The sequence below is a fragment of the Protopterus annectens genome, chromosome 16.part0, assembly GCF_019279795.1.
Source record: "Protopterus annectens isolate FY-2018-M chromosome 16.part0, PAN1.0, whole genome shotgun sequence".
Lineage (NCBI taxonomy): Eukaryota > Metazoa > Chordata > Ceratodontiformes > Protopteridae > Protopterus > Protopterus annectens.
The window spans coordinates 811,089,654-811,108,592 of NC_056750.1; positions in this window are offsets into that span (position 1 = coordinate 811,089,654).

Here is an 18,939-nt window from a genome sequence, read left to right on the forward strand (position 1 = left end):
GGAGGTGCAGGATGAAAACTGGTGGTCTTAACAGACTCGCACCTTTAATGAATGTTTTGCATAGTCTGCTGCTCATCAAAGGAGGATCCGTGGATTCATGGAATTTAGAGATAGCAGCTAGTTGAACTTTAATAGTTGAGACAGAAGATCCCTGATTAAATAGGGATGTTAAGAATTTCAAAACCTCTGGGACAGGAGCAGTGATAGGGTCTAAGCCCTTGAGTTGAGCCCAGATAGCAAACCTCTTCCACTTACTGAGGTACAATTTGTTAGTGGTGGGTTTGTGGGCCGAAGATAAAATGTGAACAACTTCCGGGTCTAGTGTGTGACTTCTAACTAAGGTCGGAAGTGGAGGAGCCAAGCTGTCAATTTCAGAGATTGAAGGGACTGATGCCAATGTCCCGACTGATGGATTAGCAAATCCGGGATCAGGTCTAAGGTCCACGGATCGTCCACTGCATGCTTTTTCAGGTAAGGAAACCATATCTGACGAGGCCAGTATGGGGCAATCAGAATCATTGAAGACCTTAGCTGAGAAGCTTTTTGAATGACTTTGGGAAGGAGTGGAATTGGAGGAAAAGCATAAAGCAACCCTGTTGGCCAGGGTTGTGCTAGAGCATCCATGGCTGGTACTTCCTGATGTGGAATCAAGGAGAAGAACCTTTGGCACTTGGTGTTTTGTGGAGTCGCAAATAGGTCGCAGCACGGCGTCCCCATCTCTTGAAAACCTGGGCTGCTACTGTGCGGTTTAGAGACCATTCGTGAGGAGAGAGAATTGTCCTGCTTAATTTGTCCGCCAATACATTTGACTTTGCCGGGATGTGGGTCGCTACCAAGAAGCGGTTGGTAGCTACAGCCCATTCCCACACTCTCATGGCCTCTCTGCAAAGGGGATACGATCTGGTCCCTCCTTGTTTGTTCAGATACCAAACCACCGACATGTTGTCTGTGTGGATGGCGATGATGCCCTGAGGAAGGAACTTGTGTAAGGCCTGTAGGGATAGAAGTACAGCCCTCATCTCCAACACGTTGATGTGGAGAAGAGCTTCGTCCGGAAGCCAGGAGCCCTGAACTAGCCTGCCCAGACAATGCCCCCCCCACCCTATCTGGGAGGCATCTGTCGTCAGGGTAACCACTGGAGGGAGAACAAAGGGTTTTCCCTGATCCAAGTTGGATGTCTGAAGCCACCAGCGCAGGTCCCTTTTGCATATTTCCGTAATCATGATGTGATGATTGAGGGGAAGATCTTGAAAGGACCATTGAGTTGATAAGAGCCACTGAAGAATCCTCATGTGTAACCTTGCTAGAGGAACTAAAAGTACCGTGGCAGACATTGAGCCTAGAACCTGTAGGACCATCCTGGCTGGGGCTTTGGATCTCGAGATCAGAGCTTGAACTTGGCCCTGTAAGGTTCGGATCCTTTCGGCAGGAAGAAAGACACGCATCAATCTTGAGTCTATCTCTGCTCCTATAAACTTTATGCGCTGAGAGGGCAGCAAGACAGACTTTGACCAATTGAATGTAATCCCCAGGGAAACACCCAGGAGATGGTGGCTTTGAGGTTGTCCATAAGTAGATGCCTGGTGGTGGCAGTCAGGAGCCAGTCGTCGAGATAGGGAAACACTTGGAATCCAAGGCTCCTCAGGTGAGCCGTCACTACTGCCAAACACTTGGTGAACACCCTGGGGGCTGTGGTGAGACCAAAGGGCAGAGCACAAAATTGGTAATGACTGGCTCCCAGGCTGAAGCGCAGATACCTTCTGGACGCCTGATGTATCGGTATGTGATAATAGGCGTCCTTGAGGTCTATGGAGCACATCCAAACATCCTTCTCCAACAACGGAGAATGGATTGCAACGTGACCATTCGAATTTGGATTTCGTAACGGATAGGTTCAGTCTGCTGAGATCCAATATTGGTCTCAGGTCCCCTGTCTTTTGGCACTAAAAGAACCTGGAGTAATTTCCTGATCCGATTTGGTCTGTGGGGACCGGTTGGATGACTCCTTTGTAGCAGCTTTGAAGCTTCTGCGGCTGCTATTTCCCTTTGACTGGGTGGTGGGTCCGGGATTCTCTTGGACGGAGGGGGTGAGTATTTGAATGGGATGGTGTAACCTCCGGCAATTATCCGAAGCACCCATCTGTCCTGAGTGATTGACTCCCAGGCTTTTAGGTGCTTGGCAAAACGACACCCGACTGGCTCCGGAGCAGCACAGCCGGGCAATCCCTCATGTCGTGTGGGAGGCTGAAGAGCCACGAAAGGACTCGCGGTCTCCAGAATTGCGGGGCCCTCTGCCGCCTCTGGGACGGCGTCTCCCTGAAAAATTTCCCCGCCCTCTGCCTCTGGACGGGGAATCTTCCTGCTGTTGGGAGAAAAACTTGCGAGATTTTCGGAACCACATTTTCCGCCCTCCTTTGGCCTTGGGGTAAGGCCGAAAGGGAGTGGAATAACGGCCCCCTACGGCAGATAACGTTTTCCCTCTTGCTCACAGCGGTAAGGGTGTCTTTCACCTTGGGTCCAAACAATGAGGACCCATCAAAGGGAGCGTCGGCGAAGGAAGACTTGAAGGCCTCCGAACTGACACAAGCGGAGCCAGGCCTGTCTACGAGAGCCACGCCTGTGCCTGCCGCTCTACCCGCCCCTTCGGCGCATAGGAAATGAGCCTCATGGACGAGTTAGCAATTGACGTAAGGATAGCCAACTGAGAGCTAACGGACTGGGCTAGCTGCTCAGGTAGGTTACCCGAGAGGAGTCTGACAACTCCTTGACCAGATCCCTCTGAAGCCTGGTAAAATGTGCCAAATAATTCAGAGACCTTAAGGTAAAGGCCGCTGAAGTCAGGGTGCGCTTCCGTACCTATCCATACTCCTAGACTCCTTATTAGGAGGATGGATGGACGTTGAAGCCTCTGCCACGCCCTGCTGTGTAGCAGATGCCACCACCATGGCATCTACAGCCACGCCTTTAGTAAGGAACTCCTTCTCGGGGAGCAGATAAGAATTTGTTTGGACGAGAAGGGACTGGTTCCACGGTATCCGGGTGTTCCCGCCCTTGACAAACTAAATCCAGAAGCTCGTCAAGGGCGGAGATACCCAAGAGGCGGAGGGCTGAGCCCCAAAGGCCTTGAGGAGCACTGATTCGTCCGCAGAGGGGTTTGGACATCCAGCCGCCTCGTTGTTTGAGGATCTCTAAGATGTCTGCAAAGGAGACATCATCCGAGGACGACTTAGGGACCCCTCTGCATCATCCATATCCGTGTCCGATGTGATAGACTCGGGGAGTCCACGTGCTTCCTCTTGCACGATCTCTTCCTTGGGGTTCCTCTGAAGACAACTCGAAGAACCCTCAGGAGGAGGGAACCACCACTGGGGGTAACCTCAGGCCTCGGGCTCCGCTGGCTACGGACAGGGGAACTGCCAAAGACCCAGTCTCCACGCCCAGGAAGGTGCTGGTAAAACCGAGAGATGGCGAAGAGGATTTGGCCAAGGCACTCCTCATGGCTCTGAAAGCCGGACCTCCAGAATCCTGGAAGCGCCCAGTCTCCGGGCCATGATAGTAGACGGAAGTCCCGCAGCGAAGCACCGAGAGGGAGGCTCGAACCGAAAGCATCGGTCCCAAACATCACCCGGGTCCAGCCGAAGAAGTCCGCGTACCAAACTCGGACCCGAGGCCGGGTTGGAGTAAGGGTCGGAGCCGACCCTGAGATCTCCACCGGCTCCAAGAGCACCTGCTCACGGAGCCGAAGCAGTCGGAGGAGGAATAGCAATGGGGGTCATGGTCATCGGCTCCGAAGCCAACTGGGTCGGAGCCGAAACAAATTTTGGAAGACTGGGGACTGGAAAAGTCTTTGGAGCACCCTGTCTATATCAGAATCCGACATTCTCGAAGACCGAGAGGAAACAGAACGGGTTCGAAGACCTCTCCTCGGCCCCAAGGGACTAGGGGACCGGCTCGGCGACTCGATGAGAATCGGCGCCGAGGAAACACACACACCAGATTCCATCGGTGCCGAGGTAGACTTCGCCGAGGAGGAAGTGTCTGAGCGGCGACCCTTGTCGGCTCCGAGCAGTGGAGCCGACGAAGGTGACCCGCCTCGATGCCCCAGCCATCGGCTCCGAAGCCAGGAGTCGATACTGGAGGCATCGAGGCAGACCGTTCGACCTCGGCTCCAAGTCTTTGGAGCCGAAGGAGAGGCCTGCCTAGGTCTCTTGGCAGTCGGATCCGACGGACTGGTCGGAGCCGAAGCCCTTTTCTTTGGCAGGAGTCGGAGCGAAGACAAGGCTTCTTCAAAAGAGGGTTTAATCAACCCTTTAAGAATTAATTTATTTTTCCTCTCCTGGAGGACCCTAGAGGAAAAAGCGTGACATACGCTGCATGACTCCTGCAAGTGCTTTGCCCCTAAACAATAAACACAAAGTAGATGGTCATCAGTAACAGACATCTTAAAAGCACATTTAGTACATTTTTTAAAGCCCGAAGGCCTAGGGGTTTGAGACATGATGTTAAACAATTTCTGACAGGAAATTTAACAACTGTAGGTTCGCTTATGACAAAAAACCGAAGGCTTACAGAAACAGTGTAAAACACAACCTTAGGTGTAATAACCGGGAACTTTAAAACACTAAAAAGTTCAGTTATACAGTTTGACCGAAAAGGCCCTGGATTGAAAAGGGGGGCCGAAACAAACTCTACCCAATCACACACAAGAAATTCCACTACTCAAACGTACACAACAGGCAGCAATAGCCGTTAAAACGGCTTTTGTGATATACAAGCACAAAAAACTGACAGAAAAAGTAGTTAATAAAAGCTACTCAGCCCAGCCAGCTCGAGACCACGTCTTTGCAGTTAAGCGGCAAACGAGATCTGGGGGACTGATGGTGGTGCATCCTGGGATATAGTAAGCTCAGCCAATAAGAGACTTCGCTCTTTGGCATAAGCGTGCCGAGTCGGAGCCGAGGGATTGGCTCCGAACCCATCATTCAGAATGTAGGCGAGATAGGATCACATAACATCTTCCTGTTTTTTTTAACTATAAAAGTCCATGTCAATTGATTAAAGGTTTGTCTCCCACATAACTGATTATTTTCCTGTTATGAAAGCAGACATCTTTCTATAGTTCACACATATGAATCTGTTAACTCAGCCTGATTACAGACCATAGGTGCAATGTTTCGTAGGATACAATTTAAGGATTCTACAGTTCTCCTAGGGGCTTCAATACTCATGTGGGGAATAACAAAGATACCTAGAGAACAGTAATCGAAAAGACAACTTGTCTGACCTGAATGTCATGGTGGAATGTTTTTGGCCTTTGCATCAGTCATAGACCATCCATAACAAACATAATTTCTGAACACAAGGAAGTTCATAATTGAATCTGCTAGCAGACCACCTTCAGCCAAAGGTCAATGACTGACTTTGTACATGTGTCATCACATCTGATGGTAAACACAGGTGCTGGGCTGTCAAGTCATGGCTAGAAGAGTGTGGTAGCAACTGGAGGGCACTGAGAAACCCAAACGTATAGAAAAGGTGCCTTGAAAATGCCTAGCTGATGCTTCTGTGCAGGATAAGTTCAACTCCCACTTCCAGAAGAGCTCCTCCCTCACACTTGGGGAGATCAGAGACATGTAGTCTGATGGACCCTCTACAAAACCTCAATGATTCAGGTGGTAACAAGGAACTGTGGCTAAAAGGTAGTCATTGCTTGTCATAATAGCAACCCTAGCACCTGCTGTCCAACACCAACAGTGCTAGCAGGACAGTTACTTGTCAGGGAAACAGTAATGGTGGCGTTCACCAAAGTGAAGGCCTATGTATGACAGGAGTCTGACAAGGTTATATAAAATGAGTTTTGGATGACCTTAAGGAGGTTTTGGCAAGCCATGAGACAATCAGCAAGACACGGAAAGGTATTTCAAATCATAGCTATGCTGATGATGACTTCCAAGATAGCTGCACATTGAGTAACAGCTTAATTTAAGCTTTCCCAGAGTGAAAACAAACTCAGAAGAGAGTGGCAATGAATTCATTTTCATTTTTGGGGGTAAATTTCAGTAACTAGCTATTAAATGCACTACCCAGATGCCAGCAAAAAAGAAATTCAGAGAATCTGAAAGAAAATCGGGTGGGAGGTTGCCGTAATGGTTAAGGTGCTTACCTTAGAAACACAAGGTGCAGGGTTTGATTCTGACATGGGGTAATTGCCTAGGCTTAAAATGGCCCATACAGGCAGTTAGCCTAGTACTAACCTATGTACTATGTACAAAAGGGAGGGAAAACACTGACTGAGAAGGATTATGCAGCTGTTTATTAAAAAAGCAGTGCAAGCTCCAGCTTTGGTGCAAAACATGACTTCCAGAAACCTATAGGAAAAATTAAGTTAAATGTACTCATAGCTGATTAAAATGAATGAAACATTGATATAGTAAAATTGGAAGCTGCAATTAGAAAAGGCTGGCTGAATATGAGACTGCTCAAGAAGAGATGTTTCAAAAATAATATAATTAGAAGACAGAGCACATAGGGAAAACCTGAGCTTTTCTGTTGTACCAGAGAAGCTGGAAGGAACACACTGTATTAACTTTATAAAAGCATAAATAAGCAACTGGACTGGTATTCCTCAGCAGAAGTTGTTAATTGAAAGGGCACATTGTGCGCATGCTCCAAACCTGTTCGTGAGAAAGCAGCCAAGACCTTGAACAATAAAGATGCAGTCCTACCAGCAGAAGGATTTGCATCAGACAAAACTGTGACAAAAGGGCAAAGTACTAAAAGTGGGAGACAGTAGAGTGTTTGTGGAAAATGATTACTCACTGTACACCAGGCAGAAGAAGAGTAAATTTATTCCACTAATCAGGGAATATTGAGAAGCAGGTATGAGATTAAACCTGCTGTATCCAGCTATCTTCAGAATATTCTTTCCTGGCGAGACAAAAAAACATCCTTTGATGTAGAACATGCTAAGGAGGAAATACAAAAGTTTGTCCAACAAAAGAGTGAGCTGTAAAACAGAAGGAGATTCTGCTTCTTGTTCTTCTGGTAATAAAGACCACAAACAGACTATGTCTGTGAAACATTTTCCAGTGTTTCTACAGAAAATGCTTGAAAGATAGAAAAAAGCACAAGAGTTGACTAGAAGAATGGACAGTATGTTGGAAAGGAAGCACAGACTTGACTTGGGAGATGGAGATAAACAGGAATAAAACCAGCAACTTGGAAACTGACAAATGTGGGATTATAAACCATTAATTATATTTGTGAAACATGACAGTACAAGAAAACCTGGAAATACTGGACTTTTTGACTTTGTTGAACTTGTAGGGGACTCCAAAGCATATGCCCTACTTCATGTCATTAATGTTTGGAGGAACACTTAGGAAAGGGAGTTAACTGCAAGTAAAAAAACTTTTGTTCTTAACAGTAATATATGCATAGTGCATGATATCTGCATGCTATAAAGTAAAGTTTTCTCAATTATTTTCAAGTATAACAAATTTTAAGAGAAAGCAAATAAATAAAAAAGAACATTGAATATAATAAAGTTCTTCTCTTGCAAATAAAGAAATACTTGTAAAATCAACTTTGTATCTGGTTCTCGTGTCTCCATGGAGACAACATGATGAAGAGAAATAAAAACAGAATACTTCTTTCTTTTAATGGCTTTTTTCAATGGCTACAAGATAATGTTTTCTGAAAGCATTTAAATGTTTTCTCATTCTGCGAGAGCAATAAAGATAAGATAAATCCAGACAGCACTTAGTTGAACCACAGGCTCTACTGTGTGTCTTAGCATAGATAACCTTTACTTTACGTTAACCCAGGTCTATGAGTGGGGGTGTCAGGTTAGGACAATTATTCCTACTAGGAAGGTAAAACCTCAATATTTGAAGATTTTTATAGTTGTGTGTGTTACTATTATGTTAATAGGTTTTTGGGGTGTATTTGTTTTTCTTGTTTGAGGGGTTTTAATAAAAGAAAAGTTTTGTAAGATATGACATAGGCTCAAATGGATATGACAAGAAACAACTGTATAAAAGTTCAACCTGCCAAACATTAGTGTGTGCATTTAACACAAAAATTGAAACTAGATACTTAAAAAAAACTGTTACAAATACAATGACCCTTTCAATATTTTCTTTAAATGTTAATGGTCTCACAGATATAAACAAAAAAGAAACAGTAGTGAACTATATTAAAAATGTACAGTACAAATAGCTATGCTACAGAAAACACGTTTAGAAAGAACTAAACATGTGAATTTGATAAAGAAATGTTTTTAGGATAATTATTTAGTGGAATACCAAGGACAAAGGAAAAGAGACATATTTATATTAATTGCAAGAGGAGCTCCAATAGTGATAGAAGGAGATAAAAAATATAATAATGGTAGATATGTAGTACTAAGGGGCTACTGGCAAGGGAGGAGGGTTATACTGGCATGTATTTATATTCCATCTAAAACTGCTATAATGGAGCTTAAGAAAGTTCTGGGGGGAATAATCAGTTTTCAGCAAGAATATTAATACAGGTGAGAACTGGAATTTGATTTGCAACAGGGAAGATGTGTGTGGAGTCCCAGAAGGGAAAATATAACAAAGGACAGTAGATCTTTGAAGAAATTTATGAAGATATGTGGCATGGAAGATGTGAATTTAGTAGATGGAGTTCAGAGTGAATTTACATATTATTCTCCAAGATACAAAAACTGGGCTAAGCTAGGCATAACTTACATTTCCCAGGAAAATGTGCATTTAATTGAAAGTTTTGGCATGCATACAATAACTATTTCAGATCATGCACCAATAATAACTAAAATAAAAATGCAGGGTAATGAAACAAAAATGAGACAGTGACACTTTCCCACCTATCTGTTGAAAAGACAGAAAGTTAAGGAATGGGTAGTGGAAATTATTTAGGAGTCATTGTGAATGGAATAAAATTAAAGTGGAGTTTAAAAATAGGGTGGAGATAAAAGGAGAGAAAGAGAGATATGGTTAAGAAGCAAGAAGAATTATTCTGAGGGACTGACAAATGTTAAAGTATTGCACAATTGGGGGAAATCTCACAGAACAGGAAAATAATCAATTGCAGAATGCTAAGCCGAAAATAAGGGATTACCTCAATAATATGTATGAGTTTAGAAAGATTGCTGTTAACAACTGCTTTTAATAATAATGCCAGAACACAGAAACGTTTAGCACAATGACTGAGGCAACAGAAAGTAGAAAGGGTTGTCACCAAGCTTAGGGAGCCTGTAACAATGAAGATAACAAGAGATCCTATAGAAATACCAGAAATATTTCTGACGTTATGAAAGTCTGTATAAAGCAGAGAATATGGAGATCAAGAAAAGGTACAAATGGAAATATTTATGGAAGAATTAAATATGCCAAGGTTAGAGGCAGATGAGATTCAACTAATAATAGTTAGGATAGGATGAGATGAAATAATAATGATGATATATGTAATCAATCAATCAACAAGAAAGTCCCCAGGAATAGATATTATACTTGTGGAAGTTTGGAAGCTAGTAGGGGAAAATGATAAAGATCTGGAAGGTTTTGTTTAATAATATTTTAAGACAAGAAGAAGCACCAACATCCTGGAAGAAAGAGGTGGTGGCTGTAACATCTAAAGAGGGTAAAGACCCATCATCTTTAGCTTCATACAGGCCCATTTCAATCCTGAACATGATTATAAAGTGTTTATGTCTATAATGGCTAAAAGAATGGCAAAGGTGATGCCAAAATTGATAGACATGGATAAATGCGGTTTTGTGGAGGGGAGGCAAACATTTGACAACATTTACAAAACACTGGTGATCCAGGGGGAAGCTGAATGTAAAAAATACCACTGCTGTTGGTTGTTTTGATGCAGAGAAAGTATTTGACAGAGTAAGCTGGGAGTTTATGAGTAGGGCAATGGAAGCATTTGCATTCCGTGATAAAATTGCATGGTTGATTAGGAGGATATGTGGGTGGGTTCGTCTCTGATCATTTTTGTTTGAGCAGAGGAACCGGGCAGATATGTCCTCTTTCCCCTTTGGTATTTGCACTATATTTAGAACCACTGGCCAAGAAAATAAGAGACTCAAAAATTCACTGATATAATTGGTATGGTAGTCAAGAAAAGTTGGCTCTATTTGCAGATGATATTATTTTATACTTGATAAAACCAGAAAATAAAATTTCATTGTGGAATATTTTGAGACAGTTTCAAATCTTTTTGGGATACAAAATTAATGAAGCTAAAACAAAGGCAATATATGTACATTATGTACCCACACATGAATTGGTTCAGCAATATCTATATTTATGGGGACAAGATAAAATGAAGTACTTACGAATTTCGATTAAAAAGGATTCTGGTATGGCAGCAAATAATATGTGGGAAGAGACTAAACAAAAGATAATACAAAAACTGAGAAACTGGAAGCTTTGTTATAAGAATATGGATAGCAAGATACAAGCAGTTAAAATGTTTTAGCCACTTTAGTTTTATACACAGATCAGGCATCTTTTTATCTTCCAGAGGAGAAGCTGTGGATAGCAATTAATAATGAGTTGAAGGATTTTATCTGGGAAGGGAAGAGTCAAGTGGAATAAGCTAATTCTTCCAATTAAGCAAGGAAGTTTGGGATTACCCAATTTTAATGATTATTTCAGAGATACACAGTTAAGGATCTGATACATGGTACAAACAGAAACTTTTAGTTATGTACTTACCATAACTTCGGATGTATGGGATCCATCTCGCCTACATTCATAACTGATGGGTTCGGAGCCGATCCATCGGCTCCGACTCGGCCACTATATAGTAGAACGAAGTCTCTAATTGGCTGGGCTACCCCTTATCCCAGAATGCACCATGCCTGCTTCCCCAGATCTTGTTTGTTCGCTTTTTTTTTTTTTTTTTTTTTTATACCTACATCCAGGCACAGAAACATACCAGCAACTGTAACAAACTAAAGCCCTTCAAGAGAAAAACTCAGTAAGTAGAAACATTTCCTCTAAATCCAATGGGAAGGGGGAAGGAGGGCGGGTACGTATGAATGTAGGTGAGATGGATCCCATACATCCGAAGTTATGGTAAGTACATAACTAAAAGATGTAATGGGATCCTATCTCGCCTACATTCATAACTGATGGGACAGCATCCCTAGCACCTAAATCCCGGGTGGCTCATTGGAAAACACTCCTGAGAACTGTGGAACCAAAGGAAGCTCTACCTCGAGAATCCACATCTATCTTGTAATGAGAAATGAAGGTGTGCGGAGAAGTCCAGGTAGCGGCCGCACAGATATCATCTATCGATAATTTGGAGTGGAATGCTGCAGAAGTAGCCATTGCCCTGGTAGAATGAGCCTTGACTGGGAATGGTTGCTCATTGCGGGACTGTGAATAAATGAAGGAGATGCAATATTTAATCCATTTGGCTATGGTGGTTTTAGCCACCGGTTGACCCAACCTATTTTCACAAAGGACACAAACAGCTGATCTGACTTTCGTGTCTGATTGGTCCTACTTAAATAAAAACGCAGTTGTCTGTGAACATCCAACTGATGGAAAATATATTCTGCGTTATTGGAGTATTTGGGAAAAAACACAGGGAGCTCCAAGGATTGTTGAATGCATAAGGGGGATGCTACCTTGGGCAAGAAAGAGGGATTTAACTTGAGAGACACTCTGTCTTTGTGAAAAGTCAAATAAGGAGGATTAGAACAGAGAGCCTGAAGCTCTGAGACCCGCGTGGCAGAGGTTATTGCCACCAAAAAGGCGGTTTTCCAAGATAGAAATTTTATATCACAAGTAGCTGCTGGTTCAAAGGGGTGGGCAGTTAAAGAAGCTAGAACCATATTCAGGTCCCAAGGGGGCACAGGATGGGCTATTGGGGGCCGAAGGAGCCACGCTCCTTTAAGGAAAGATTTGCAAAGCCTGTTTGCCATTAAGGAAGGCTCAAAGGAGACATGAAAATTAGAGATAGCCACCAGTTGGACTTTGATTGTAGAAACTGAAGAGCCCAAATAAAACAAAGAAGCCAGGAATTCTAAAACCTGAGGTACTGGGGCAGTAAGGGGACCTATACCTCGTTGCTGGGCCCAAAGAGCAAACCTCTTCCACTTGCTGGAATACAGTTTAATTGTGGAAGGTTTGTGAGAAGAAGACAAAATGTGGATGACGTCTGGAGAAAGAGAGTTAGCTCTGACTAAGGTTGGAAGTGGAGTAACCAGGCGGCCAACCTCAAGGACTTGAGGGATGGGTGAGACTGTCCCAACTGATGAGTTAACAGGTCGGGCACCAGGTCCAGAAACCATGGGCCCTCCACCGCATATCTCAGAAGGAAGGGGAACCAAACCTGACGAGGCCAATGTGGCACGATCAAAATCATGTCGCTTCCTAGATAAATCGCCTTCTGTATCACCTTCGGGAGAAGGGGAACCGGAGGGAAGGCGTAAAGTAGACCGGGGGGCCAACTGTGAGCTAGAGCGTCCCTGGGAATCTGCCCCTGAGAGGGAGTCAGCATGAAAAACTCTCTGCATTTCGTATTGTGAGGGCTGGCGAACAAGTCGCAACAAGGGAGGCCCCACTTGGCGAAGATGTTTGCAGCCACCCTGTCATTGAGGGACCACTCGTGGGGCAACAGGAGAGTCCTGCTCAGCCTGTCTGCAATCACATTGGATTTCCCCGGAATGTGTGTTGCCACTAGGAAACGCTGGGTAGAAATCGCCCAATGGCACACTCTCATGGCCTCTCGGCAAAGTGGGTAGGACCTGGTTCCGCCTTGCTTGTTTATGTACCAGACTACTGATATGTTGTCGGATAGAATCGCAATAGTACCCCGGGGAAGAACATGATGAAGTGCTTGCAATACCAGTAGCACCGCTCTCATTTCCAGGATATTGATATGTAAGTGCGTTTCGTGAGCCTGCCACGTGCCTTGGACAGACCTGTCCAGATAATGACCCCCCCACCCTATCTGGGAGGCGTCCGTGGTCACCGTGGCGATGGGAGGCTGAAGGGCAAATGGTCGCCCCTGGTCCAGGTTGGACCGAAGCAGCCACCAATGTAGGTCCCGACGGCAAATTTCCGTAATCTAAACCAAATGGTTCAAGGGGAGTTCCTGAAAAAACCATTGAACCGCCAGTAGACATTGCAGCACCCGCATGTGCAGCCTGGCTAAGGGGACTAGGAGAATAGTCGAGGCCATCGTGCGCAATAACTGCAGAATCAGTCTGGCCTGAACTCGTGATCTGGGTAACAAGGTTTGCACCTGAGACTGCAGGACCTGAATCCTTTCTGCCGGCAAGAATGCCCGCATTCTTCTTGTGTCTAACTCTGCGCCTATAAAGGTAATACGCTGAGATGGCTGCAGCACAGATTTTTTCCAATTGAGCGTGATTCCTAGTGAATGACCCAAACTGACTGTGGTCATAAGCGCCCGAACTAATAGATGCTTGGAGGTGGCAGTAAGGAGCCAGTCGTCTAGATAGGGAAACACTTGGAATCCTAGACTTCTCAAGTGAGCTGTCACTACTGCCAGACACTTGGTGAACACCCTGGGGGCTGTGGTGAGACCAAAGGGCAGCACTCGGAACTGGAAATGACTGGTTCCCAGGCAGAAGCGTAAATGACTCCTGGACTCTTGACTTATCAGAATGTGATAGTAAGCGTCCTTGAGATCTATGGAGCACATCCAGACATCCTTCTCCAATAACGGGAGAATGGACCGAAGGGTGACCATTCGAAATTTGGATTTTTTTACAAAGCGATTCAATGATCTGAGGTCCAAAATGGGCCTTAAGTCCCCTGTCTTTTTTGGCACCAAAAACAGTCTTGAGTAAGTTCCTGATCCAATCTGGTCGGCGGGGACAGGCTGGATGACTCCTTTTCTTAGCAGCTTTGAAACCTCGACCGCTGCTTGATCCCGCTGACTGGGTGGCATATCCGGGATTTTCCTGATAGGAAGAGGGGGAATCTTGATGAAAGGGATGATATAGCCTCCGGTTATGGTTCGGAGCACCCACTGATCCTTGGTGATAGATTCTCAAGCCTGTGGGTGTTCCGCAAAGCGACCCCCGACTGGCTCCGGAGATGTGCAGTCAGGCCACGTCTCAGGGACGGTGAGCGTAGGATGGACCACGAAAGGAATCGCGGTCTCCAGAGTTACGGGGGCCTCTGCCGCCTCTGGGGCGGCGTCTTCCTGAATTCCCCCCCCTGCCTCTAGAGGGGGAATCACTCAGTAGGGTAGGGAAAGACCTTTGAGATTTTCTGAACCACATTTTCCCTCCTCTCTGGGCCTTGGGGTAAGGTCTAGAGGGAGCGGAAAAACGGGCCCCCCACGGCAGTCAAGGTCTTGCCCACCTGCTCGCATTGAGTCAGTGTGTCCTTCACCTTGGGTCCAAACAGAGAGGACCCATCAAAGGGGGCGTTGGTGAAGGAAGACTTAAAGGCCTCCGCAAAAGGACACAAGCATAACCAGGCGTGTCTTCTAAGAGCCACGCCTGTTCCCGCTGCTCTACTCGCCCCTTCGACCACATATGAGATGAGCCTCATGGACGAGTTGACTATCGAAGATAGGGTAGTCATCTGGGCGCCAACAGTTTGGGCTAACGCCTCAGGAAGATTACCCGTAAGGGACTCACCTAACTCTTTGAGGAGGTCCCTTTGGAGCCTGGTAAAATGACAAAGATAATTCAGCGACCGCAGGGTAAAGGCCGCTGAAGAAAGGGTACGCTTCCCGTACCTATCCATGCTCCTGGAATCCTTATTAGGAGGGTGAATAGATGTTGAAGCCTCTGCCACGTCCTGCTGAGTGGCAGATGCCACCACCATCACATCTACTGCAACTCCTTTAGACAAAAATTCCTTTTCAGGAGGGGCTGAGAGGAACTTGTTAGGCCTGGCAGGCACCGGTTCCACAGAGTCAGGGTGTTCCCACACCCTTCAAGAAACTAAATCTAGCAATTCATCAAAGGGTGGAGACACCCAGGAGGCGGAGGGCTGGGCCCCAAAAGCCTTGAGGAAAACTGACTCCTCTGCGGAAGGGGTTTTGGACTGCCAATCGCCTCTCTGTCTCAAGATCTCGAGGATATCTGAAAATGAGACGTCATCCGAGGACGATTTAGGGGACCCCTCCGCATCATCGAGGTCAGTATCTGATATGATAGACTCATCCTGGGAGTCAATGTGCTTCCTCTTGCACAATTGTTTCCTTGGAGGTTCATCTGAAGCGGATTCAGAAGGACCCCCCGGGAGAAGGGAACCCCCCAAGGGGGTATCCTCAGGCCCTGGGGCCCTGCTGTCATGGGAATGAAGCACACCAGAAGCACCAGTTCCCAAGTCTAGGGACGGTGAGGTAGAGACTTGCTGAGCCGGCAAGGACATGGCCAGCGCACTCCTCATGGCCTCAAAAGCAGGACCTCCAGACTCTACGGAGGACACCGGCTGAGAGACCACAACGGTACCGGGAATCCCTGCGGCTGATGCTCCGAGGGGAAGACTAGGCACTGAAGTTACCAGTTCCAAAGTGTTCCTCTCGGCCCCGACCGAGGAAGTCCCGGTACCGAACCCTGACGCCGAGGACAGGGTAGGAATGATGGTCGGAACAGAGAGGCTCTGAGGGAGTCTCGGTTCCGACTGGACACCTCTGCTCCGCTCTACCATCACCAACTCCAACGGCTCTGAGGAGGTTGGAAGAGGAATCGGATGTGTCGAAGTGGGGACCAGCTCCAGAGCCGAGTGGGCTGGAGCCGAGACCATTTTTGCAAAAACTGGGGACTGGAAAAGCCTCTGGATAACTCTGTACAAATCTGAGTCAGACAAACTGGAAGATTTAGAGGAAATAGATGGGGGCCGAGACGACTTCTCTCTCGGCTCCGATAGACCAGGGGACCGGCTCCGAAATGGCTCCAACACTATCGGCACCGGATCCGGAACCGTATGTATAAGTATCGGCGCCGAAGGGGACTTCGGGGCCGAGGGGGGAGAGTCTGAGCTGCACACCTCCAACGGCTCCGAGACCAAAGGAGCCGAAGCAGATGATTCGCCTCTTGATCCCCCAACCTGCGGCTCCGACACCAATGGAGCCGAGGAAAGAGGTATCGAGGCAGACCCTTCCACCCGAGGCTCCGAAGCCATTGGAGCCGAGGAAGAAGAGGTCGACCTATGCTTCTTGGAAGTCGGTTCCGACGGACTGGTCGGAGCCGACGACCTTTTCTTTTTAGAAGCTGGAGAGGAAGGAGAAGCCAAAGCTTCCTCAAAGGAGGGCTTAATAAGGCCCTTAAGTATCAACTTATTTTTATGTTCTTGAAGGACCCTAGCGGAAAAAGCATGACAAACACTACATGTTTCCTGTAAATGTTTCGGTCCTAAACAATATACACAAACAGCATGGCTATAGGTAATGGACATTTTGTAGTTACACTTGGTGCACTTTTTAAAACCAGACTTCTGCTCTTTCGACATCCTGTCACACCACTGTTTTACCACAACGAAAAAAACAACTTTCAGTAGGGCACGAGCCCTTTGACTCAAACGGGACTGGCCCAAGATACAGCACACAAAAATGGGCAGAAGCCCTCTAACTTAAATGGGCTTAGCCCGATAAAACAGAATGTACAGTAAGACAAATTCAGCACATCCACACACAAATAAGGGCAAGGGCCCTCTAACTTAAACGGGCCTTGCCCGGTAAATAGAAAAAAATTACCAATTACACCAAAAAGGTTTACACACACACACGTAAAGCTGTTAAAACAGCTGTTTGTTAAATTTATGAAGAAACCCCTAGGTCAAAAGACCAAAAAGTAACCAAAAACCTACTTAGCTCCAGCCAAGTTGAGACCACGTCTAGCTTGAAAAGCGGCAAACAAGATCTGGGGAAGCAGGTGTGGTGCATTCTGGGATAAGGGGTAGCCCAGCCAATTAGAGACTTCGTTCTACTATATAGTGGCCGAATCTGAGCCGATGGATCAGCTCCGAACCCATCAGTTATGAATGTAGGCGAGATAGGATCCCATTACATCCTATAATTCAAACTGGAAAGGGATGATGATGAAACTGGGGAGAAGCTCAAGAAACAAGGAGAAGGAGACTGGGTTTTTGATGCAGATCCTTAAGGAGAATAGCAATAACCATGCAGAATATTACATTCATAAAGTAGCAGAAAGTATTCTAAGAACTAAACAAACACAGAAATGGAGAAAGGAGATTCTGCCAATTGGGATGACTGCAATTAGGGATGCAGACAATAGGCAAGAGGGGGCTGGAATTTATTTGAGAAAACTGGTAAAAGAACCAAGGTATTGGGAGCAAATAATTAGAGAGGGAAATGTAATAGAATAGGAAGAGGACAAGAATGTATTTGGAGTGCAGGACAGAGACTGCTTTTCCTATCAAGCATTGATATCAGAATATAGGCAAAGAGAAAGAAATTGGGGAATCCTAAGTGAAAGACCAGCATTGGTAGAGTTTTTAGTAGAATCCAGAACAGAATCTGCTGTTAAAAAGGGAATCATTAGTACAGCATATAAAATATTGCATGATAATAATACGAATCAATCAGTGGTGGTAAGAAAAGATTGGGAAGAGAGATTTGATAAGCAATTCACAAAAAAAAAAAAAAAAACAGTGAGGGATATATGTATGTCTCCCAAATATGCAAGAAAGTTTAGAAGATTTAGGATCTTTGCTTGGAAATGTTTATATAGACATTTTATACCCTAAATGTACTCCAAAGAATTTTTCCTCAGGTAGACAGCAAATATTTGTAGGTGTGATTGGGGAAGAAAGCAGTAACTCGAGAGTGTAATGAATTGGCAGACTTTAAAGATGCCCTGCAGACCACTCAGAGACACTGGGTGAGCAATTTGGTGTAACTAAGGAAAATTTTGTGAGCTATGATTCAGAATCGGAATTGCCTAGTTATAGCAAGGCCTTGCTGAGTCTAATTATGGTGGCTGCTGTGGCAATGTGAGGTATTTCCAGCTTTGCCAGGAGAAGTAGGGCAGCAGATGTGTAACATATGCCAGGAATGCTAGCTGGAATTTAGTAAAGCATTATATGTTATTTAAATAGCAAAATGATTTGTACAGATGCTTGTGTTAAAAATGTACCAACAGTGTGCCCTGCTGGACAGAAAAGAAATATACACGTATTATTGTAACTGAATTAAGTGTATATGTTTTAACATAGGATACTGGAAGAGAAGAGGTTAATCACAATCCAACTGCAGTAAACTTTGAAAATAGAAAGAAATTAAATTACTAGGCCTAGACCATAAAGATGTTATCCAACAGTTTTGAATGAAGCCAGAGATGCAATATTTGTAAGAAGCACAGTTTGTTAGTCTCTACAGGAGGAGTAACGGTTTGTAATTGATTTATGACTTCCAGAAGCTGCATCAGATCTGAACAATGCTGTTGTATGCGTATTATTGACATCTAAGTGCTAAATCCTGGCAGTTTCTACCAATTGGGGGTTGCATGGGAACCAGAAGTCATATGACCAGATGTATGTGATGTCATTCTGTACAGAAATAATGCTTTAATATTAGGTGAGACAGACATCTCAGTGCAGTCTGTTTCCTGGAACCTGACATAGAAGGATCCATCACCTAAGTCATCTAGCTTTCCTCTAATAACTAAGTAGGAACAGTAGTTATCTAGATTAATCAGGAAAATACAGGGAGAACAGTTAAGTATTATTTTTCTGTAATTGCGTGAATCTTTCCAGGCGTGTTATTTTTAATACTTCTGTGACTGAAACTGTGGTGTTTATTGTAAATAGATATTTCATATTTTCATGTTCTTTTATTATTTATTATTAAACATACTGAAACTTTTCATTGTGGCTGATCCTTTAGAGAATACCTTAATCTTTGAGAGTACTTATATCTATTGGTGACACTGTGGCCATTCCTAAAGCCTGGCTGTTT